Here is a 25,777-nt window from a genome sequence, read left to right as displayed (position 1 = left end):
CACTTGATTTCATTGGCCTTCCTCACTGACCTGGTAATTAAAGAAAAACCAAAGCAGCTTTCACCCCCCCCCCATTTCCCCCCAGCCTATTTAGCCCCTTAGTTTACATGGCAAAAAGCACATGATTATTTTAATTATTTATTCAATTTGCATACCGTCCTTCACCCGCAGATCTCAGGGAGGTTCACAACATAAAAATGCAATGTTAGATCATCATCACTGAAGTCAGCAGGAGAAGCTGGCTTTCCTAAACGTGCATATTTCCTGACTCTAGCCCAAACCCCCTTTTCTTTTAAAAAAGACTTCTGGTGTTAATTTTTGGGAGATTGAACAACTAAAGTTTTAACCGAAAAATGGTCTCAGTCAACAAGGCTGCCTTTTATGAGACATTCTCACCCCGCCCCCCGGCTATTTTGATTCCAGTTTGTTACCATGTTAGGAAATGGGGGGTTACTAAAGATGTATTTTTCTTTGCAACATTTGTTTGCCTCTGCCTCTGTTGTTGTCTTCATGCTGTTCATGGTAATGTCCATATTTTCTCTCCACATAGGTAGGATGGGGCAACATACTGGTTGGAATCTGGTCCCATCAATACTGATAGGCTAGCTCACCAATTACCTCATCAAAATATAGAGCATATACCATGTTTGTGCATCAGCAAAGTGTGTCTTTGGAACATTTTGTGCCTAGTGTGGCATAATGATATGATGCATCATAATGTCATGTGCTTCTCCATTCCTTCCTTTAGCTGTTTTCGCATGTCCTGTGCCTATGTGAAGAAATTGAATCGTAGAGTTGGAAGGGATTATGGGGGTCATCTTGAAGGATTTCAAATCTTGAAGGATTTCAAGTTTTAATTTTTCTTTTTTTAAAAAATAATTTTTATTAACCAACCAATCAAATCAAATCACATCACATCACATAAATTCTGAATTACAAAGCCGAATTTTAATTTTTTTGTTGGGGGTACCCATATTTCAAGTTCTGAAGGGGATTCCAATCATCTTCTTGCTGCTGCTATTAAATATCCACAAATCTGTCCAAATAATCTTCATAATTCTATCCAGTCCTATCTTGCTGTTCCCACATCTCATCTTATTCATATATTTTTCTTTTTTCTTTGTGATCAGGTAAACACCAGTTGTAATCCTGTGTGAATTTTTCCGTTCGTCCAATCACCATATCAAGATGGTTTCCATATATCATCACTTCCATAAATAAAAGCACTCTTTCCATCATTAATCTTCGCAAATCTGTCACCTTCTTTAGTCCTCTGAGGAGGCTCGCTCGCAATATGAAAACAGATCCATTCCTCCTCCCAGACATAAGTCTTTCGACAGAACTTGCCAAAATGGCGACGCTGTTTTTTACTGCGTCATCCCAAAGCTCTTATACTTTCCACGGTCTCCTTAAAACATGCTTTTAGTTAGAAATTATCTCCACACAGTCTTAAATCATCAGTTTAGGTCATTTAAGCGGCATTTCTGACTTGTGTGGGGGGGATTCTTGGTTAATCACATAGAGAAAAGAAAGGAAAGTCCCCCCCCCCATCCAGTCCCATTGCCGACATACCGAGCCTTGGTGTGTCTTCTCATGATTTATTCCTGTTTATCCGACCGTCTTCTTTCTCAGAGATCTCTTCAATTAGCAGTCTTTACTCCCCATTCTTCCTTGAAATATGTGCGTTTGCTTCCTCCTAATTGTTTATTTTGAAGTTGCTGCAGCTAGAGGCATGAATCAGAGACAGCGTCCAGGAGAGCCGAAGTCCACACAAGGGCTTTCTGCCTAGTGCCCCCACCCCCTCGAGTTCTGGGGTGGTATAGGGCACAGCAGGCAAGGGCAGTCCCCCCCACTCGCTTGGAGGTGGGTGGGAGGCTGCATACTTAATTAAGAGGCTCACAGCCTCTTAATTACCTCGTATGGGTCGGAGAGATGTTATTGTCGGCCATCTTCCAATGCGCCGCTAGTGGCCCCCCTCAAGTTTTAAAATTTATTGGTTTTCTCAAGACTAACGTCAGGAATGAGCCAGCTCCGAGTGGAACTTTACAGCCAGCTGGAGAATACAGGCAGGAAGAGAGAGGTTTAAATTTGACGCAGGCTGAGCAGAGGCCAGAGCTGACTCCCTCTGACCTTGGACGGCCTGTTGCCAAGGGAACAACTGAGAGTGGGCTGGAACACAGCCAATGCCCTCAGGAAGCTCAAACAGGTGCGGACAGACACAGAGACAGTCTTTTGGAACAGGAAGAGGTTGGAGCTGATCCAATAAACCTGAAGAGTTGTCAAATGGGAGGGATGCTGGACAGGAAGCAAAACAAGAGATGTAAGGGGTGATGGTTCAATATCTTCTGTAGGAACCGGGAGAAGTCTTCAGAAGGGTCATCTTGTATGATAATGTTGGCGGCTTTGTTAGAGCCATCCGGAGCTATCTGTTTGTTTTTGCAATAAATCCTCCTTTTAAATTCCCTACGCTTACTGTGTTATCAAGCCAGGAACCTGGACTCCTGACAGCTAACAAAGGGGTTAGAGGAAAATCATTCTTGGGTCAACATCTGAGCATGCACAAAGATGGCAGAATTTGGATGTTTAGTCATGCACATTGCCCACACGCAGAAGCTAGAAATTAACTCAAAATCAAACTTGGCCTGAATTATTAAAATATTAAAGTTCATCAGACAGAAAACTGGGTTCAGTGCACAGCACATTGGGGCATTTTCAACCTAACAGGTTCAATTTACAAATCAGCCAATTTCAAATTTAGGCAGCATCACTCACATGGGGAGAAGATCTGGATGCTACCAGGAGCAGCATAGGACCAGCGATAGTGCTGATCACATGAACAGTGGCGTAGCGTGGGTTGTCAGCACCCGGGGCAAGGCAAGTAATTTGCACCCCCTAACACGTGGATTTTAGCACTCGAGTGCGAGCGCGCCCCCCCCAGATGTTGCGGCCGGCCCTCCTGCACCCCCCACGCTACGCCACTGGGGTGGGGGCGAGCGAAGGAGCCAAGGACCCCCCCTTAAGGCTCAGCAGGAATTTATTAAATTTATTATTTGCGGAGCCCCCACGAGCCGAGGCAGCCGAAGCCCCCTCCTCTCCTTGGGCTGTAGGTGGAGCCCGTGCTCTGAGGCGCTCCAGATCCGGGCTTAGCGAGCGCCTCTCCTCCTCCCGGCCGGGTCCGGGGGCTTCCAGCCGCGCCCGCGGCTGAGACTTGCGCTGAGAGCCGGAGCCAGCGGCGCCCCCTTCCGCAGGGAGACCCTCGCCCGCCCGCCGGCTTCCTCTTGGAGGGTTTTGGGGAGCGCAGGGCGCGGCGAGGCCCCTTGGAGCTCTCCTCCCTCCCAGTCGGCAGAAGCAGCCGCCGCTTGTGGCTGGGCCGAGGGGATGGCGTCGGCGTCGGGGTGCAGAGGCTGCCCGTGCCCGGCCAGGCATCGGTGGCGGCGTCGGCGCTGCTGCAGCAGCTGCTCCTCCTGCGAGCAGTGAGTGGAGCGCGGCGGCGGCGGCGGGGAGCCCGGCGGAGGAAGGAAGTTGTCCCTTCCCTCTGGACTCGCGCCCCCCCAGATGTTGCGCCCGGTGCGGCCGGCACCCCTGGCACCCCCCACGCTACGCCACTGCACATGAATAAGCCTCTTCCCTAAATTTGCAAAGTTAAGTTGAGAGTTGGTATGATCCCATGGTGAGAATGTGAAATTTCCTGATCAAAGCTCTCCTCAGCTTATTAAACGGTCTCCTGCAGATCATCCCAATTGTGAAAGAACAATGACCTATTTTACAGAGTTCTTGTAGCAATAACATTAGTGCTGCTGAGAATATTCACAAATTTCTGCTTTGAGATGATTCTGTGGCAGTGAGCATTTTCCCTGAAAGCCCTTAATACAGGGATGTTTAGCTATTTCTATCCTTTTGTTTTGTTTTTGTTTTTCTACCGTTTTCCTCCCTGGTGTCACATTCTGTATGAATTCTTTCCTGCCTGTGTTTTTTCCTCCTTCCTAGATTATTCATACTGGTGATCCCATCTAGTCAGCCATCTTGGGAGTGCAACATCACCTCATCCTATAGCCCATCTGATCTGGCTGTGTTATCACACTAGTGAAGGCAAGCATTCAAACAGTAAAAATATACAGAAAAGGTGAGTGGTTTGACACAAATTTTTACAAGAAAGCTTTGCTTGGGTTTGTCTTTGTGTGTTGTAACAGATCAGCCACCAAATTATTTTTAAGAGCATAACCTCCAATATAATAGAGGAAAATTTCCACATGACTGTCTAGCCAAATAAATACCTAATACAGTTTCCTCCTATGACTTGATTTAACTAGATGGGAAACACTGGGAGCTCCTTAAAGACACTCCATGCAACAGGATACAAAATTTCCAGATTTTATTAGTCATAAAGTATTGCAATAATTACAACACAACAGTGAGTTACAATTTAGCAACTCTTTTACAGTGCATTGTAAAGGAGGTTGGTAAATTTTAATCCAACGGTCTCAAATTGTGCTGCAATTAGCATATGGTTACCAGATTTTTTTCAATGAATCCATGGACTCTTTTTTTTGTATCAAGGCGCAAAGCCCTTCCTTTGCACCCTGTGAAATGTAAATGTTAGTTTTTACAAAACTGGGCAATGGCATGCCACCTGCCCGTGACTCCCAAGCCTGTCCTGATCTCCTGCCCCCTTCTCCCTTTTGACAGATCGGGGGAGGCTTGGGAGTCCCGGCCGGCTGGCCGTTGCCCAGTTTTTTTATAAAAAAAACCTGCACATTTATGTTTCGCAGGGTGCAGAGTTGCTGGGGAAACCCAGCCAGATGGGCGGGGTACAAATAATAAATTATTATTATTATTATTATTATTATTATTATTATTATAATAAAAGAAGGGCTTTGCACCTTGCCTGGCAGAGTAACCATGTGCCTTGCCCCCCTCCTGGGCAACGGCCGCTCGCCTGCAACTCCCCCAATCTATCAAAACAAAGGGGAAAGGGGGCAGGCGATCTGTACCAGGTTTGCCTATACCTTTGAAGTATTCTTGCATGCCACCCCACTCTCTGAGTGGTGCGAGAGTCCAGGAGTTCCAGGCACTTACCCGGGGTCTCTGTTTCCTTTTTGAAATGAGGCACAGCGGAGTTTTGGGTGTCTTTATGATATGTGGTTTATTTACACATTTATACAACCTGAGCCTATGTATGATGTCCCCAGTTCACCTTCGGCAGTGGTGGCGGCAGTGAGCAGCTCCTGAAGCCAGCGAGAGCCAACTGTGCTACCAGACTGGCTCCGGGCTGCTGAGACTGCCGCTGCCCCATTTCCCGGGGAAAGATTTGCAAATCTGGGGACATTCCAGGAACGGAATTTGTCTGGGGACAGATTTGCAAATCCGGGGACTGTCCCTGGGAACTGGGGGCGCCTGGTAACCCTACATTAGCATCCTTCTTTCTGGGTATAAACCAATTTTATTGCAAAATAAAGAATAATGAGTTCATGGGTGCTAGTTAGCCTAAAATCCCTGGATTCAGTTGGTTGACATCTGTCTCTGGAGACAATGAAGGAATGCACTTTTGTGGGTGACATCAAACTGTTTGTAGAGACCGATATGGGAGAGACATGTTGTCAGGGGCTCAGGAGCAGAGGCACAGGAGAGGGAGGAAATGGAGAGCGAGGGGGAGGAATCCGAGGGGAGCGTAGGCGATGACAGTGGTCCGAGGGATTCCCTGAGTCTCTCCAGCGAATCGGAAGATTCACAGAAGGGGGCGCCTATGGCCAGGGCAAGGGGGGTGCCAAGGGTGACATCCCAGAAGGAAGGGGCCAGAGGGGACTCAGAGAGCAGCAGCTGGAAATCAGGACCAGCTTTCCCACCAGACCGCAGTGGGGGGGAGGAGTCCCAGGTATCGGGACCAGGGTGTTCACCACCAGCGAGAGGAGATGAGTCGGGATTGACCACGCCTCTATCGGAGAGCGCGGAAACGGTCAAGAGGAAGGTTGCCCACTGGGCGCGCGCGCCAAGTTCAAATGTACAGGCGAGCGGCACAGCAGGTAGCCCGGATAGGGAACCAGGTCCTAAAGCCCGCCGAAAGGAGGGACAAGAGTCAGGGGGGTCAGCGTCAGAGGAGTCCAGGAAGGAGGAGACCCCGGGGGGCAGACGGACCCAGAGGAGGAAAGAACAATTGAAGAGGTGGAGTAAGGCCAGGGTCTTACACTGGTGTATAGGGGGCGGAGACTCAGACGGAGCTTCGCCGGTCTAGGTTCTAGACGTAGAGCTGCACGCTGCGGCTTGTAAATGGAAACTGAACTTCAATAAAGACTTTTGTACATTACAACCGGCTAGCGTTGGTCCTCTGTGAGCTGGGACCTGGAGGCAGCTCTGACACATGTTGTGTTGCTTCTGGGACTGATGACGATGTCCTGCTGTGCTGCTGCAAATGCACCATGGTGTTTCTTCTCTATGTGCTCCAAAAATGTTAGAATTTAATCAGTGCTTCAAACTGGATGCCAGGCACTGGATTTAGCCAGTATTAAAATATAAGCCAGGCCAGCATCCCATGTCAGAAAATTGCTTTGGAGACAAGTCATTAAGAAAGACAAAGGGAAGGGAAGGAGATATGAGGAAAGTCAGTGAGCAAATGAGAGATACCCCTCCCTCAACTCAGAGTTTAGCTTGAAAGGCAAAGCAGAGTTTAAAAGTAGAGTTTCAGAGCTGGCTGTGAGATGACCTGGGGGCGTGGGGGGGGGAGGTTGCAGCCTGTAAATTTCAGCAAACTGCAGGGAGTCTGGTATCTGTTTGAATCCAAGGCTGCAGCTATGGGAGAGGCAAGACCCTCTTGGGGTGTCACTGTTCTGAGCCCCTCCATCATACGTAGGCTCAGGTTGTATATATGTGTAAATAAACCACATATCATAAAGAAACCCAAAACTCCTCTGTGCCTCATTTCAAAAAGGAAACACAGACCACGGGTTGCTGTTGTTGTTTAGTCATTTAGTCGTGTCCGACTCTTCGTGACCCCATGGACCAGAGCACGCCAGGCACTCCTGTCTTCCACTGCCTCCTGCAGCTTGGTCAAACTCATGCTGGTAGCTTCGAGAACACTGTCCAACCATCTCGTCCTCAGTCGTCCCCTTCTCCTTGTGCCCTCTATCTTTCCCAACATCAGGGTCTTTTCCAGGGAGTCTTCTCTTCTCATGAGGTGGCCAAAGTATTGGAGTCTCAGCTTCACGATCTGTCCTTCCAGTGAGCACTCAGGGCTGATTTCCTTCAGAATGGAGAGGTTTGATCTTCTTGCAGTCCATGGGACTCTCAAGAGCCTCCTCCAGCACCATAATTCAAAAGCATCAATTCTTCGGCTATCAGCCTTCTTTATGGTCCAGCTCTCACATACCCTGGATAAGTGCCTGGAACTCCTGGACTCTCGCACCGCTCAGAGATTGAGGTGGCACACACAATACTTTAAAGGTACAGTCAAATCTCTGTTGTCAGACGTTTCGAAAGCCGAATGGGCTTCTGGAACAGTTTATGTTCAACAACCGAGACAGCGGCTTCCGATTGATTGCAAGAGCTTTCTGCACTCAAGAGGAAGAAGCTGTGTCAGACATTCGGCTTCCGAAAAACTTTTGAAAACTGGAGCATTTACTTCCAGGTTTTCAGCATTTGGGAGCCAAAACGTTTGAAAATGGAGCCATTTGGGAATCGAGGTTTGGCCGTAATTGGTAAGGCTCACCCAGAGTATATAGCAGTGTTGAAACTGGTTAAGTATTCCCTCAGCAGCTGACTCTGGCAATAGTATTTTAACATATGCCATACTATTTAGTCCATTTCCAACTCCAAAATCATGCACATGCATTGATGATGACATTTAGTGTACCATTTAGACATTCAGTATGGGTCAAACTTAGGAATGTACCCTAAGTCTGGGATTGTTAACTATTTTTAAAGAAGGGCAATCTGACTATAAAATAAAGAAACATTTACTTTTTTTTTTTAGTGGCAGCACGCCTACCAGTGACACAGAATTGGAACGGATTGGAACATCTGTGTATCTCTTGTTGGAAACAAAATGTATGGTCAATTGCTGTATCAGAAAAATTAACAAAGAGATTACACGCATTGAATAATACAAATGATGATTTTGTTGAAAGATGGCATCCTTTTATAATATACTTTACTGATAACCCTGAAGAATGCCGACTACCAAAATCACAGATTGGATTTTGGCAAACTTAACTATATTGATCCATCCTGGAGGGGGAAAGTGAGTGAGCTGGGATTTTGCTTTTGTATTTTTATGTTTTTATTAAAATATGGACTGCATTATGTAAGCAGAGGTGCCTTCTGTGTGGGCCTAGCAGAACCCTGCCACTGTGCCAGGCTGATACATGCTCAGCACAAACTGCAGTGTCAATAAATCACTCTCCTTTGTTGTAGGCCATTTTGCACATATGCAGAAACCTGCTGCCCATGCAGCATTCAAGTGAGTTTCATCAGCACTGGAGCCCAAGCCAATGAGACAGGTTGTGCCGTGTGTGCAAAAAGGTGACACACCTTTCTCTATGCAAGACATGTCAACATTAAGGGGGGGTGTCTTGCAAATTGTTGGGCTTCACCAGATCCTATGTGATTTGGGTCAATTTGGGACGGGTTCCAGGATAAAAAACCATCAGGACTTTTGGCTGAAAAATCCACTTCTTCTCAATCCTTTCTGAACAGAAAAAGGACACTTCTATGTCTAGTTTTTTGTCCCACCACTACCCCCACCACAGCCACCAACTTGCAGATCATAAAATATCATTTGTACCCTTTTCATCTGTTCCTGTGTCTTAGGAGAAAATTACGCATTGTAAGATTTATCCACGTTACATAAAATATGCCCACAATCCAAATGTATGATTATATAAAAGAGCCAGCATATGACCCAAAAAATCGTGTGTGTCAACTTGCCCTATTAAGCAAGTAATCATAAAATAATTTACAGGCATCCTACAGACTCCAGCTTAGTATATGAGGAATGACTCACTTATCCGAAGAAAGAGAACTGTGTCCTGAGTTTGAGTGTCTTCAAAGCCCATGACACCTTTGGTGAAGGCTGTTCTCCAATTGGAGCACTCGCAGGCAAGTGTTTCCCAATTGTTGGTCTTTATACTACATTTTTAAAAATTTGCCTTTGAGACAGTCTTTAAACCTCTTTTGTTGAGCACCAGCTTTCCATTTTTAAGTTCGGAATAGAGGAGTTGCTTTGGAAGACGATAAAAAAACATGACACCACTGAACACAGTAGTCTTCTGAGTGTGCATGCACAGAATTGTGCTGTGAATGTATCTTCAGGAAGTGCTGTAACAAAAATAATACTGAAGCAATACATATTCTCTGATACACATTTATTAAGGTGTTATGGCCACGTAGGGATCACTTTGATCCATATTTGTTACATAGCTTGAGTGTACCTTTTCTTCTTTAATCTGAAACGGCAGGAAAGTTTTCATGGAATTTTCTTTGCTTTTGTTATTGGGTTGTATATAGAAGGACATATGATCTTTTTTTTGATTTACAATGCAGTGCATCCACAAGTGCCATTGATTTCAGTAAGGCTCATTCACTGGAAAGTGAGTATGGGATTGCACCCATAGGGCCTTAGGGTGCAATCCAATTCCCACTTACCTGGGAGGAAGTTCCATTAAATCCAATGGGGTTTACTTCTGAGAAGGCATGCACAGGACCGCATCATTCCACCCCTCTTTATGTAACAGTTATCTTTTATTTATCAGTTAGAAATATAATATAAACATAGTGGTTTTTTTCATATTTTTCTCAATGGTTGCTCCTTACTAGAAAATTAGTTTTTGGGGCCACCAGGTGGCGCGTTGGAAGATGGCCGACAATAACATCTCTCTGACCCATACGAGGTAATTAAGGGGCTGCTATGGGAAGTATGCAGTCTTCCTACACCCCCAGGAGACGGGGGGCGCTGCCTTGCCAGCAGTGTTCACAATTCACCCCCTGATCCGAGAGATGGGGGTGCCGAACACTTGGCACAAGCCCTCGGTGAAGTCAGATCTTTCTGACGCCGATTCCAATTAGCACGTGCTGGTTAGCTTCACCTCGGAATTATAATTGGAAACATACGATTGGAATGAAGCTGAAGCACATACATCAAGTAATGTTCGAGAGATAAGATTGCTGATTAATGGATCTCTGTGACCGGGAGTGACAGATGGATAAGTAAATCGTCTGATGAATCACCACTAGGAGACTGTATATTTGGAATGAAGGGGGGGTGGAGGAAAAAACTCTTTTTTTTTCTTTGCACGATGTGATATTAATAATCCTTCCCCCCCAGATAGAAATAAGATCGTTGCGTTTTTACTAATCACAAGCAGGAATTTAAGAACTGTGTGGGATGGATTATAACAGGAGAGAGGACTGGTGAATGGTGAGAAAGAGGAAAAATTTTATGACGCAGTTAAAAAATGGTGTCTCGCCAAGGCAGGCTTGTCGGAGAAAGAAGGACGGGGGGAGGAGAATCAGGATCATTCGAAAGAAAAGGAATGTTGGAACCTGACAGAGCCTCCTGATTCATTTGATTTATTTGGCAAGCCTGAGAAAAGTAAAGGACAGACCAAAGATTATTATTATTATTTTATGGAAGCGTTGAACAGAGGCTGTCCCTGAGCGATATGATCTTTGGAGAGTACAAAACCCACACAGAGGATGCCTGTTTTCAATCTGCTTGTGAAAATTATCAGAGATCGCAAAGAAAGGAATATACGATAACAACAAGAAGAGAAAGAAAGTAATAAAGGTCTATCTGGATTGAACTGGATAGAACTGTCTAATTAAAGCAGTAATATAAGTGATGTTTGGACTCGTTCGGAGTTTTGGACTCGTGCGGAGCTTGATGTATGGGTACCCCCAACAAAATTTAAAATTTGGCTGTATAATTTGGAACTAATGTGATTTGGATAATGTGATGTGATTGGCCTGTTAATAAAAATTTTTTTTAAAAAAAAGAAAAGAAAATTAGTTTTTAAAAGACTATGGAAGTTAAGAGTAAGATTAGTGCCAGAACGATTGCAGAAGCAATTGCAAATCTAGCTGATTGCAACCGCCATGTTAATATGTGCCAGGAAATACTAGTTCTGAACTCTACAAAGATAAGGCCATAATCCAATTTCGAGGAATGAAAGTGAAGCTCAGGCACCTTCTCTTCATGTGCTTGACACCATTCTTGTGATGAGGTAACTTACGATGTTGCAAAAGTTGCAACTGTACAGATTATCTTGATTGAAGCAAACTTTCACAAGGACTGCTTGTTCTTCAAAGCATTTCAGATTATGCAGGCTTTTGGAATTTTGACAAGGAATCTAGTGGAGCAAGGAAAATCAAACATGGGATGGGAAAAGTGCATGCATAGAAGCAAGAGGAAAGGACTTTGACAAACAGGCAGAAAGGCATTGAAAAGACCTTGGCTGCTGGGAGACTTCTGGGTTAGCGCCTCCGGCAATGGCGGAATTCCTCTGATCGGGAGGAACTATTGCTTGAACTGTGTTTAAAAGGATTGATACAAATAGAAACAGTTTCCCTCTAGAGGGAGCCTTTGAAACTGTTACAGGAGTTGAGCTGGGGGAATCTCCAGCTGCAAGATAAGAAACTGTGAGAATCAGGGATTGACCTTGGACCACTTAAGAATGTCGACAGAAGAAGCTTTAGTGATTGCATTATGTAAGATAAATCATTCGTTGGAACAGCTCCACAAGAAGACGGATGTTATGACTACTAAAATTGATAACTTGGGACAAAAAGTGACAAATTTGGGTCAAAAAGTGAACATCAATACAGAAATTATTCAGGATATGATATAGGAATCTACTTTGACATGGCAAATTGTGAAGAAAGCGAAGGAAAAAGTTGTTGTTGTTGTTGAATCTAAAGTAATACAAGCGGGAGCCCCGGCCTTACAGAGGCAAATTGAGGACTATAAGTTGAGGCCTTTTATGATTGAATCTAGAAAAAGTCAGATTTTGGGGATCGGAGTCCTGCTTGGACTGGAGAAGGAGAGTTGGATAGACCCCCTCATGCAGGGATCTACTGACCTTTGGGACCTGGACTTGGGTCAGGAGGAGATTGGAGTTGTGGGGGCCTTTAGAGTTGGAGGAACTTTGAAACATGTCCTGAAATACCTTTTGGATTTCAGTTTCAACTATGGAAATTTGGCTGACTTGTCGAGAAGGAATAAAACCATTGCTAGGTCGGAGCTTCCCCGAGACTTACTCCTCAGCATCAAAGGAAGGAAAATAAGAACAAGATCAGTAGAAGACAAAGTAAAATGCATGTATAAATATGGAGAAGACCTGCAGAAGGGACTTGGAAAAGAGTTAAGAGCCTCGGACAGAAGATCACCAGGTTGATGGACTATATGGAATTGACAGAAATGACTGGCAGAATCCGAGACCAGGGAGAAGAGATGGTGGAAGAAGATTGGAAAAAAGTTCAAAGTTTATTTATAGAAATATTGTAAAATTAATGAGTGTTAGAAAAATGTTGGAATGAAATTATATGGCTTTAGTAGAAATGTTATAAGGAGTTAAGCATAATTAAGTATTATGGTATTAATGGAAAATAAGGTTAAAAATATGTTAAGATAGTTATATGACAAAAAATAGAGAAAGATGGAAAGGAATTGCTGAAACTATTAATAGAAGTAGAATACAAAAAAGGGAAGTGAGAGGAGGTCATTGAAACAAGGGAATGAAAGATAGGGTATTGAAATGGCATGATGTATGTTTTTAAATTGTTTTTGTTTTGTTTGTTTGTTTGTTTTGTTTAATGTGTTAAGGTTGTGTTTTGTATTGTTTATATATTGTATTGTATCTTTTTATTCTTCTCTTTCTTTTTTCTTCTTTTTTTTCTTTTTTGCCTTTTCTCTCCGTCTTTTCTCATCTCTTTCTTTCTTTTTGTAAGGTTCAAAAGTTATATATATATATATATATATGCAGGTTTTGGTGTCCTCGGGTGTCTTCCCGTGTAAAAGTTGGGGTGTCTAGGCGACGTTTCGACGAGGTTTCACTCGTCATCTTCAGGCTGGTGCTTTCGGCTTTTTGTTACTGGAACAGAGCAGGATCTCAGTGTTTGAGTTCCTATAAATACTGTTGAGGGGGTGTGGTGTATAGCCTCCAATGTTCTGGGCAGAGAGGAAGTTCCCAGGCTAGTGTGCCTTTTCTTCTTTTGTTCCTTAATTACTTGAGGGATATCCTGAGTGATTTCTTGAGTGATATCCTGAGTACCACTTAGGTGGGTCATTAGGTGTGGATTAGTTGCTAAAGTCTTTGTGTCTTGACCTCTTGAACTTTGTGAAGAGTTTTTCTGAGAAAACGTCGCCTAGACACCCCAACTTTTACACGGGAAGACACCCGAGGACACCAAAACCTGCATTCCTGTACCCGTGAAAATCTACGAAAGCAAATATATATATATATATATATATATATATATATATATATATATATATATATGCAGGTTTTGGTGTCCTCGGGTGTCTTCCCGTGTAAAAGTTGGGGTGTCTAGGCGACGTTTCGACGAGGTCTCACTCGTCATCTTCAGGCTGGTGCTTTCGGCTTCTTGTTACTGGAACAGAGCAGGATCTCAGTGTTTGAGTTCCTATAAATACTGTTGAGGGGGTGTGGTGTATAGCCTCCAATGTTCTGTGCAGAGAGGAAGTTCCCAGGCTAGTGTGCCTTTTCTTCTTTTGTTCCTTAATTACTTGAGGGATATAAGTTGGAAGCATGTGGGAATTAAGTTGTTGTCTCGGCAGTTGCGTAGGAACAAGAGATCACATAAGATGGTGGCTCTTCGGACTTCTAGTTTCTCGTAGGTTCTTGTCAGCTGGAAGGTTTCCTCTCTGCACAGAACATTGGAGGCTATACACCACACCCCCTCAACAGTATTTATAGGAACTCAAACACTGAGATCCTGCTCTGTTCCAGTAACAAGAAGCCGAAAGCACCAGCCTGAAGATGACGAGTGAGACCTCGTCGAAACGTCGCCTAGACACCCCAACTTTTACACGGGAAGACACCCGAGGACACCAAAACCTGCATTCCTGTACCCGTGAAAATCTACGAAAGCATATATATATATATATATATATAAAGAAAAGACCTTGGCTGCTGGGAACTCCTTATAGACAGTTTTGGTTTACTCATTCATTAGCAGACCCTCCTTCTTAGTTTTCACTACAAGCACGAATGGTTTTATTCCCTTTGTTTTCAGTGTTCAGATGGGAGTGCTGTTGCTTATACAGTCAAAAGGGCACCACCCATGCACAAGTTAGAGATTAGCAGTCTTGCAGATTTTTCTTTTTCTTTAATGAGGACTGAGCATGCTCAGTGGCTGTGGAATGTTGACTGACTGGAAGGGGGAATGAAACAATGTAGCCTTGGAAAAGTGAACAGGAGCATTCCACATGGCTGCATTTTGTTGCAAGCAGGATCCCACCTGTACGATACAGTGGACACGTGGGTTGCGAACGTGATCTGTGTGGGATGCACGTTCGCAACCCGCAGCGTTCGCAACCTGCATCTGCGCCTCTGCGCACACACGGGTTGCGATTCAGCGCTTCTGCGCATGCACAAAGAGCAATTTAGTGTATCTGCGCATGCGTGACTGCTGAAACCCGGAAGTAACCCATTCCGGTACTTCCAGGTTTTGGTGGTCCGTAACCTGAAAAAATGCAACATGAAGCATCTGTAACCCAAGGTATGACTGTACAGTGGTACCTCAGGTTACATACGCTTCAGGTTGCATACGCTTCAGGTTACATACACTTCAGGTTACAGACTCCGCTAACCCAGAAATAGTACCTCAGGTTAAGAACTTTGCTTCAGGATGAGAACAGAAATCGTGCTCTGGCGGCAGCGGGAGGCCCCATTAGCTAAAGTGGTGCTTCAGGTTAAGAACAGTTTCAGGTTAAGAACGGACCTCCGGAACGAATTAAATACTTAACCTGAGGTACCACTGTATTACAAAAGTGAAAGCAGAGTCTCAGAGCAGAGAATTCAGCAGTGCCCCAATTAGGAAAAGGCAATTCCCTGCCCCAAGGAAAAAAACAAACCACAACTTACTATGAGATGCGAATAGGGTAGGGAGACTCCCAGTTCCCAGCAGAGCATCTTTTCCTACGGGAGTCTGAGACATAAGAAGGCCTACAGGGACCTTTCCCTTGGTGGGAAAGATGCATGTGGAGTTTTAAAGTTTTCTATCAGGGGTTTTGCAAAGAGTAATCCCAGTCCTCAGTGAGGAAAGATGCTTCAGCAGAGAGTGCAGAGATTTTTCTGCCACTGCAGCTTTCTGCTGACCCCAAAAGTGTTTGTACATAGAATCATAGGATCTTAGAACTGGAAGAGACCCCGATGGTCATCTAATGCAAGAATCCTGCCCAGAGCCATCCCTGGGTGGGCTCAGACCACCAGCCTTAGGGTTAACAGCCAGGTGCTTTGTCCCATTGAGACTTCAGGGCAAGAGAAAGTGAGAGTCAAGGGAGCTCCTGGCAATCTCAGTTTGCTCACGTCAGACATTTGTCATTCTCACAAATTCAATCAGGGACATTGGCTTTCTGAAAACCCTCACACCTTGCAAGGCCAGTTGGAACGCTGCAATCCTACTGAATTTGCCCAACCCCCCAAAAAATAAAATAAAGGAACTGTAGTTTTCTCTCCCATTTAAAATTAGAAACTTCATTTTTGAACAAAAGTCTTCATCTACCTCCCTTTCACTTTAGATGTTGGAGGGCTTTTTTCTTTTCTTTTTGCTTTGCTTTGTTTTCTTTTGCAAAAAAGGTTTGTGCTGCATCCAATGTTTTTCGATGATATTCTGCTTTTTGAGATGAAATTGTTGGTTTATTTATTTTACTGCTATGAAACTATGACTGCAACATACCTAAGTGCTTTTTACTTTACTTTACTTTTTAACTGAGGCTTTCAATTAGAGTCAAGGATATGGTCATACAGGCCCCATTACTTTACCTTGGGGGTGGGGAACATCAATAAGCAGCAGTTAAGTTAATGCATTAACCTGGTGAACAGGTAGAGTAGAGTGGGAAAAAGAATGTCCTGGAATGAATAATGTATATTTATCTAGTAATAATGTGGACCTTAAAGAGGGAGGTGGGAAAGAGTTCAAACTGTTTTCATGAACCTGTTTGCTGCTATGTATATACGAATATACGAATCAGACCTTAACATTTCTTGTTGCCACCATTACACATGAGCCGGGATAATAAGTAATTCAGATGGAAGGGAAAAAATCCTCAACTTTGACCCAGAAAAGCTACCTTGGCTTGATTTGATTTCAACACTTGCAGGATGCAGGGACTAAAGGGGGGTCTGACACCCAATTTGGATGGATGGCGGCCAACAGATTGCGGTTGAATCCTGACAAGACAGAAGTACTGTTTTGGGGGTACAGGGAGCAGGTGGGTGTGGGGGACTCCCTAGTCCTGAATGGGGTAACTGTGCCCCTGAAGAGGCACCTTTCTTTGGGGCAGGGGTGGGTAGTTCAGAGGCCAAGGGCAGCAGCAGCAGAGGATTCCCAAGAAGAAGAAGAGTTTGGATTTGATATCCCGCTTTATCACTACCCGAAGGAGTCTCAAAGCGGCTAACATTCTCCTTTCCCTTCCTCCCCCACAACAAACACTCTGTGAGAGAGACCAGGGGGAAGAGTCGGTGGAGGAGGAAATTTAAAGACTATCTACAGAAACCTTGTGAAATGAATGAATGTTAGATAGATGTTGGAATGAAGTTATGTGGCTTTAGCAGAAATGTTATAAGGTTTAGACTGTTAATTGGTGAAAGGAGGGAAAGTAAAGTTATATTAATATTAAGATAAATTACAGGACAAAAATTGGAAAAGATGGAAAGGATTTGCTGAAATAGCTAACCAAACTAGAATACAAAAAGGGAGGTGTGAGGAGGTCAAGGAAACAAGCAAATGAAAGATAAGTTATGGGAAGATTTGCTGTGTTTTTTGTTTGTACTTTTCTGTTTTTCTTTTTCTTTCTTCTTCTTTTTTCCTTTACTTATTGTGATGTGTTGTTTTGTTTTTGTTTAATATGGTATTTTTACTTTTGTTTTTTGTAACCCTTAAAATTTTAATAAATATTACTTAAAAAAACAACACTCTGTGAGGTGAGTGGGGCTGAGAGACTTCAAAGAAGTGTGACTAGCCCAGGGTCACCCAGCAGCTGCATTTGGAGGAGCGGGGAAGCGAACCCAGTTCCCCAGATTACGAGACTACCGCTCTTAACCACTACACCACACTGGCTCTCTCAAGGAGAGGAGGCTGAGAAAATACTCCACGAGGGAAGGTGTTCGCAAAAGGGTGATAGGCTGCCAGCTATGCAAGCAAGGGGTGACATAACTGGGCTCCTGAGCCCCACAGGGGAGTCTCAGAAAGAAAATAATTGGACAAGGAGGCTGTGGGCTCAAAAAGGTTGAAAACCTCTGGTCTATGTAATTGGATTGGGAAAATTCTATTATGCATGCCCCAGTTTTAGGGTGGTCATGTATCCTACTTTTCAAAAGACAGTCCTCTCTCTGGAGTCCCCAATTGAAGACCTGCTTGTTCATTTAAGTCCATTTAAGATAAAGAACAAGAGACAGCAGTGACCTTAAAGTTACCCATCAGCATTTAGCATCCAACAACAAAGGAATACAGGGAATAGAATCTAATCAAAACAAACACAACTCTGCATATAATGAAGGTATAATAAGCACTGAATGTCCCAACGCAGTTGGTATTATGACTCAGAAAAATATTCACACAAGGCATGTATGCTCAGTCGCAAAGAACTTGGAAAAAAAACCCTTACTTTGGAAGGGTGTGAGAAGAGTTTCACAAAGTGGCTCTCCACTTAAGAGACACAACAGAGCTCTGAAGGGACAAAGAAATAAGATAGGAATCTGCACCATTTCTTATGCAGTGGTACCTTGAGTTACAAACACCTCAGGTTACAAACTCCGCTAACCTGGAAGCGTTACCCCGAGTCGAGAACTTTGCCCCAGAATGAGAATGGAAATTGTGTGTCAGTGGCGCAGCGGCAGCAGCAAGAGGCCCCATTAGTGAAAGCACGCTTCTAGTTAAGAACAGTTTCAGGTGAAGAACAGATCTCCGGAACAAATTAAGTTCATAACTAGAGGTACCACTGTATATAGATTAGCATGTGCAAATCCATGTTTTCCTTTGACTTCTTTTTATTTTTCTCTTTTGGCAAGGTGTGAGTGGCCACTTTACCCAATTTCCCCATATTTTCTTTCTCAGTGAAACTGCCATGTGACCTCCAGCTTCCTTATCAGCTCGCCCCCCCCCTCCCATCTCCACCCTGGATTATTTACGGTAACTAGAATTTCCCATGCACGGACGCATGTATAAAAACTCATTCTCTCCCACTTGATTCCGTGACCTGCCATTATCTTGCCACGCGTTATCTTGAAAATGGTGCATTTTGCTTGCTGCTGAATAAATATTCTGGAATTCTTTTAGAATGAGAGTAATCTAATGGGTGGGAACCCCTATCAATGCAGATATGCTGGCATGACTTCCTCTTTAAACACAAATGAAGTCGTTTGAGTTTTTTGTGTGTCCCTTCCTTCTAGAGTCATAATTGCTAGTTGTTCTCAATTTTACTTTCTACTCCACATCCCCGTCTTCTTCTTATTTATATATCGCCCTATACTCAGGGGTCTCAGGGCGGCTCACAGAATAAATATACAACTTCATACCCTCCAACGTTTCTCTAATGAAAATAGAGACGCCCTAAGGAAAGGTGGGACATTCTGGGATCAGAAACCGGGGCAGCTTTTGTAAATCCGGGACTGTCCCTGGAAAATAGGGGCACTTGGAGAGTTTGGCCACAGCCACAGCAGACATGCACATTTCCCTTTTTTAAAGGGAATAATAACACTGGGCAACAATTTTTTACTTTTCGAATGTTGTCTAGATTTCTACAACTGATTTAGGGTATTTTTGCACTGCTGAATCAGGAAATGGCATCCGTTTCTCTCCATCAGGTCAGGTTTACTGTAAACTGAATGGTGGTAAAGGTAAGTACACTTAAATTGCATGTTGCTTCACCATTTTTCAAACTTCAGGGCTTGAACTTCCATTTCTTGGAACTCCTGGAATGCTCAGCGGCAGGGAGGTCTCTCTTCAGAGTCCAACAGTAGTCAGCCATCATGACTGCGTCCCAGCGACCCTGATACCTGGTCTCCATCTCTTTCATGTCCTGATGGAATCTCTCCCCCTGCTCGTCACTCATTGAACCCAGGTTCTCAGGAAACCGGTCCATATGTGAAAATAGGTAGTGCATCTTGACGCTCATGTTGCAGCCCAGGTTTCTGAAAGCAGTCAGCATGTTGTTGACAAGTTCTGCGTAGTTTCTGGCCTTATTGTTGCCAAGAAAGTTCTTCACTACCAGAACAAATGTCTTCCACGCTTCCAGTTCCACTTCGTTCATTGAGTTTCCGAACTCTGGATCTCTGATGAGCTGATGGATCAGAGGAACGTCAAAGATGCCAGCTTTCAACTTCTTCATGGTCAATCCTGGAAAAGCCTGGCACAAGTAAGTCACCATCCTTGTCCAGAGCCTTGGTGAACTGCTTGATTAAGCCAAGCTTGATGTGCAGCAGTGGGAAGAGTATTCTGTCTCTGTCCTCCAGAGGGTCGTTGATGACGTTCCTTTTTTTTGCAAGGCACCAATTCCTCCTGCACAGGCCAGTCCTTCTTCGTGTCATGCTGAGCACGGTCCCTACTATCCCACATGCCCAGAAAACATGGGTACTTGGTGAAGCCAGACTGTTGTCCCAACAAAATGTTCACCATCTTCAGGTCAACACAAATAAACCACTTATGCTGATCATAACCAATTTTATCCAGCACATACTTCACTGCTTCATAGTTCTCCTTCAGTGTACTCGAGTGAGCCGGGGTATAGAGGCAAACTGGTTGCCGTTGTGTAGCAGAATACATTTCAGTGATCATTTGCTGCTGTCAATGAGCAGAAGCTGCGCAATATCTGCACAGTACACCAAGTCCTTATCTTCCGAGAAAAAACGGAGGTACTCTTGATGCCTGTTGCGGAAGAAGCTGATGCAAGCACCGTCAGAGAGGAGGTTTTTCCCCTTCAATCTGGATGCCAACAGTTCGGCAGAGTCCTTTGACAAGCTGAGGTCGTGAACTAGATCATTCAACTCCTTTTGGGAAAATGGATGTGGAGCATCATCTTCAAGAACCACTTCTTCTTCATGTCCTTCAACACTGGAGGCATCTTCATCACTTATGTCAGGAAGTTCTCCGAAGATAGGCACTGGAATTTCATCACAATGAACTACAGGACAACGTGCTGATTGAAGATCAGGATACTTGAGGCTGCTCCGGTTCTTCCCGTTGATCCCAGCTGCACCAATTTATGGAAGATTTCGAGGTTTTATGACTTCATACTGATCCCTTTTTGACATAATCACCCACAACTATCGGACCTGAATACTTATTGTCATTTCCAATCAAAACAATTATTCGACATGGCATTTTACCCCCACCAACTTCTTCTAAAATGCTCCACACAAGCATGCATGTGAACAAAAACGTAAAAAAAGACATGTGGCCATAGCTCAAAAACTTCACCTGATTGAGCAAAACCAATGTGATTTTTGGATTCAGCGCATCAGATTCGTCCTAAATCAACTGAAGAAAATGCAGACAACAAATTTGTTGTTGACCAGTGTAATAATTATAATAATTTATTATTTATACCCCGCCCATCTGGCTGGGCTTCCCCAGCCACTCTGGGCGGCTTTCAACCAAATTTTTAAATACTGTAATACATCAAACATTAAAAGCTTCCCTAAACAGGACTGCCTTCAGATGTCTTCTTAAAGTCTGCTGGTTGTTTTTCTCTTTGACATCTGGTGGGAGGGCATTCCACAGGGAGGGCGCCACTACCGAGAAGGCCCTCTGCCTGGTTCCCTGTAACTTGACTTCTCACAGTGAGGGAACCACCAGAAGGCCCTCGGTGCTGGACCTCAGTGTCTGGGCAGAACGATGGGGGTGGAGATGCTCCTTCAGGTATACTGGGCCGAGGCACAATTGTTGACACAATTCCCATTTTCTTGATTTCAAGAAAATGTATTTAGCATATAAGATTACTTTCAGTGACTGCTGCTATACTGGACTGAGGCCGTTTAGGGCTTTAAAGGTCAGCACCAACACTTTGAATTGTGCTCGGAAATGTACTGGGAGCCAATGTAGGTCTTTCAAGTCCAGTGTTATATGGTCTTGGCAGCCGCTCCCAGTCACCAGTCTAGCTGCCGCATTCTGGATTAGTTTCCAGGTCACCTTCAAAGGTAGCCCCACGTAGAGCGCATTGCAATAGTCCAAGCGGGAGATAACCAGAGCATGCACCACTGGCGAGACAGTCCGCAGGCAGGTAGGGTCTCAGCCTGCGTACCAGGTGGAGCTGGTAGACAGCTGCCCTGGATACAGAATTAACCTGTGCCTCCATGGACAGCTGTGAGTCCAAAATGAAAGTCCCTTATTCCGAATAGGATTCCTTGCAAGAAAAGGGAAAAGTTGACAGCTATGCACATGCAGCCCTCAGAGGCTTGGCAACCCTAAATACAGCCCTCAGGACAAAAAAATCAGCCAGCCCCCCCCCCCCGCTGTGTCTTTTGGTTCCTTACTTTTTTATTGGTTCATCACTTTCTATTTTATTATGGTTGTTTGAATTGGGCCACGCCACCGGTGTTGGCTCCTTGGGAGGGCAGAGATTGCCCTGGGTTGTTGCTCTTTATTCCGAAAAGGTTAACTGAATGACAAACAACATCCTGTCTTGCAAAATGATTGTTGGACTGAAAAGGTGGTGGAGGGGAAACCTCTTGCTACCAATAAAACATGATGGATGTTCTATTGAAGCTACTTCAGGAAGGCAGAGCAGATAGGAATGTGGCCCATGTGGTGGTTCTTGCTTTGGTGGAGTCGCCTTTTGTTGACCAGAGCTGTGTTGGTTCATTCAGGTGTGGCTGATAATCAGAAGTAATGGGTAGGCCTTTCTTGCTGTGAAAGGTGCAAGGAAGCCTTTGTCCAGGTGATGTCGTATTGATGGGCAGGTGTTTTCTTATAACCTCTAATACGTGGGAGCCTCTTTGCTTCTACAGGAAGTTTACATAAACCTTGCGCAAACAGAATCTCTCCCCCGCACTTACCTAACCTCGTCTTCAGGAAATGTACCACAGCAAAAGAAGGGTCAATGGGAAATAAATGGGTGCTGTGTTGTAGAATAGCACACTCTTTTTTCTTTTTTAAAAAAGCAACCCTCCAATTTTTTAATTTTTGGTTAGCCTACTCAAAGCAACCTAGTCAATTTGCCTCTGCTCTCTCTCTCTCTCTCTCTCTCTCTCTCTCTCTCTCTCTCTCTCTCTCTCCTTGCTTCCCATTATCTGGTAAGCTTCTCTAAATAAACAACTGCCTCCTCCAATGGCAGGTTTGTCAGAAAAGGTCAAAGGTTTATTTTGTTTTTCTCCCCAGCCATTTGGGAATGGCGGTACAAAAACTGCCAATAATTTTCAAAGATGATCTGTAGACAGCTCCCAGTATGCAATCTTTTTTTTAAGGTAAAAGAATGCAAGGTTCCCCCTGCCTCACCCCAAGCCTGTTCTGCAGACAATGGACAGCAAGGAGTCAAAGAACCTGGATTTTTATGGCTTTTTCTCTGAATTTCTGGCATAGTTTTACAGAATGAGTGATTGCAGGGGCAACTTGGGCGCTAGCCAGCAGCCGCTGGAACAAGGATAATAACTATGTAAAATTTGGGTTCACCTTGATGGGCAGGATGGTTGAAGATCATTGCGATGTGCAAAGAAGGTGGAGAAGAGGTGGGGAAACCAGCTCTTTCTCATTCTTTTGGCAGTGGAACAAGTTGTGCACAAGGGCTCTGGAAAACGCGTTTGTTTTCCCACAAATGCCTGAGTGACACCATATGGACTGTTTGCACACGAAGGCATCCATCTAAATGGGCCAAAGTATTTGCTACATTGTTTTTTAGTGGGTATCATTTTCTCTTTTCCCGATGTCCACGCTGTGTCATAAGAAAGCTGCAGAGATAGTGCAGGACAGTGCGCACCCCGGAAATGATCTCTTTCAGCTTCTGCCTTCTGGAAGAAGGTACAAGGTTATAAAGACTAGGACTAGCTGCCTGAGAAACAGTTTCTATCCAAATGCAATTTTGGTTTTAAACACAGTGTAAGGTAGTCTCTATGGGAGTATATTGTATTTAATTATGGGGTATCAGAGTTTTTAGTGGGCTAACCAGGTTGGGCTAGCTGGGATAGCAGGCTTGTTGGTTTTTGAATGTCCGATGTAGATTTTTTTCAGTTTCGTTGCTCTGTATGGGACAATAACAATAAAGATTATTGTATTGTATCGTGTGTGGCTGTTGTTTGGGTAACCAAAAGTCACCATCCATATACAAGAGGGTGGTATCGCCAGGCTTGGGGAAAACTCCAAGGTTTGCAGAAGTCTAAAACATATTTAGGGAGAAAGCTGTTAAGATGGTGAGCGCTAAATTGGCCAATTAGAACTGCGGATGCTCAGTGGCTGTGAAAGGCTTCCTGTTTGCTGAGTCGGTGCAGGATTAACAAGCCACTGGCCTAATCTAAGTTCCTACTCCTACTAGTTTGGCCCTGAATCCCTGTTTTGATACCACAAGCTGAGTCAGGAGGTAAGGCAGGGGCTAATACTGTCTGGAGCCAGCTGCATTGCCGTGGTTTGCTGTGAGGTTTGTGGGCTGTTCTTCACCTACCTCCTTGAGTCATGAAGGGCTGGCTTGAATGAACTCCCTTAGCCTTCATTGATGGAGGATGGATGGCGGCTAACAAATTGAGGTTGAATCCTGACAAGACAGAAGTAGTTTTGGGGGGACAGGGGGCAGGCAGGTCTCCCTGGTCCTCAATGGGGTAACTTTGCCCTGAAGGACCAGGTGTGCAGTCTGGGAGTCATTTTGGACTCATAGCTGTACATGGATGTGCAGGTCAATTTTGTGTCCAGGGCAGCTGTCTACCAGCTCCATCTGGTACTCAGGCTGAGACCCTATCTGCCTGCAGACTTTCTCACCAGAGTGGTGCATGCTCTAGTTATCTCCCGCTTGGACAACTGCAATGCGCTCTACGTGGGGCTACCTTTGAAGGTGACCCAGAAACTACAACTAATCCAGAATGCGGCATCTAGACTGGTGACTGGGAGTGGCCGCCAAGACCACATAACACCGGTCTTTAAAGGCCTACATTGGCTCCCAGTACATTTCCGAGCTGAGACGTCTTCCGAGCACAATTCAAAGTGTTGGTGCTGACCTTTAAAGCCCTCAAACAGCCTTGGCCCAGTATACCTGAAGGAGTGTCAGGTTGTCAGCACCCGGGGCAAGGCAAGTAATTTACGCCCCCTAACCCGTGGATTTTAGCAGGGGGCAGAGAGCTGCGAGTGCGAGCGCCCCCCCCCAGAAGTTGCGCCCAGTGCGGCCGGCCCTCCTGCACCCCCCACACTATGCCACTGGTTACAGGGAACCAGGCAAAGGGCCTTCTTGGTAGTGGTGCTTGCCCTGTGGAACGCCCTCCCATCAGATGTCAAGGAAATAAACAACTATCTGACTTTAAGAAGACACCTGATTAGGTAAGTTTTTAATGTTTGATGTTCTATCGTGTTTTTGATATTCTGTTGGGAGCCGCCCTGAGTGGCTGGGGAAACCCAGCCAGATGGGTGGGGTATAAATAATAATTATTATTGTGAATTATTATTCCTATGATTAACTCATAAGGTAGTGGGAATAGCAGACTTATTTAGGGTAGCCTGGAGTCACTCTGCCACACTGCCACCCTACGTTATGGGTATACTTCATAAAGAAGATGGGGCTAAGGTAAAAAGGTAAGGTAAAGGACCCCTGGAGAGTGAAGTCCTCTCAAAGGCAACTATGGGGTTGTGGTGCTCATGTCGCCTTCAGGCTGAGGGAGCCGGTGTTTGTCCACAGACAGCTTTCTAGTCATGTGGCCAGCATGACTAAACCGCTTCTGGTGCAACGGGACACCATGATGGAAGCCAGAGCACATGGAAATGCCATTTACCTTCCCGTCACAGCGGTACCTATTTATCTACTTTCACTGTGATGCTTTCAAACTGCTAGGCTGGCAGGAGCTGGGACAGAGGAACGGGAGCTCACCCCATCACAGGGATTCAAACCACTGACCTTCTGATCGGCAAGCCCAAGAGGCTTGATGGTTTAGACCACAGCACCACCCGCATCCCTATAAGATGGGGCTACCCAACTATAATCAGTAATTTTGCACCATTTCACAGTCTGCTTTCCTATTTGTTGTTCACAGTAGATCCAGACAGAGCAAACACTCTTCTACAACATCACATTTTCTAATCAAGTGACTAATTTGGCACTCAGTACTGAATTTGGCTTTCATGTAATTGGGCATGATTCACAACAGTGAAAACAAGTGGGAGAGAGAGAGAGTTGTCAGCTGTCTAGAAGCATTCTGTATTTGCCATCATTGAACAATGTGGCTAGAGGCCACTTGTACCCAGTGGGCAAGTTCTTGGGCCGAGTTATTTTGTGCAATCGGCAGGCACGCTGTTGACTTGCTCAAACGCTACAGCAAAGTCTTTCTAAGCCTTCATGCTTAATTGTCGCATTAAGCTTGTCATCTAGCTATTTGAACTGACAATTATGATTGTGTTTTTGGAAACATAAGCTCATTTTATC

Source organism: Podarcis melisellensis, assembly GCF_964234715.1.
Source record: "Podarcis melisellensis genome assembly, chromosome: 7".
Taxonomy (NCBI): domain Eukaryota; kingdom Metazoa; phylum Chordata; class Lepidosauria; order Squamata; family Lacertidae; genus Podarcis; species Podarcis melisellensis.
The sequence above is the reverse complement of the archived record's forward strand: the minus strand, read 5'-3'. Positions refer to the sequence as shown.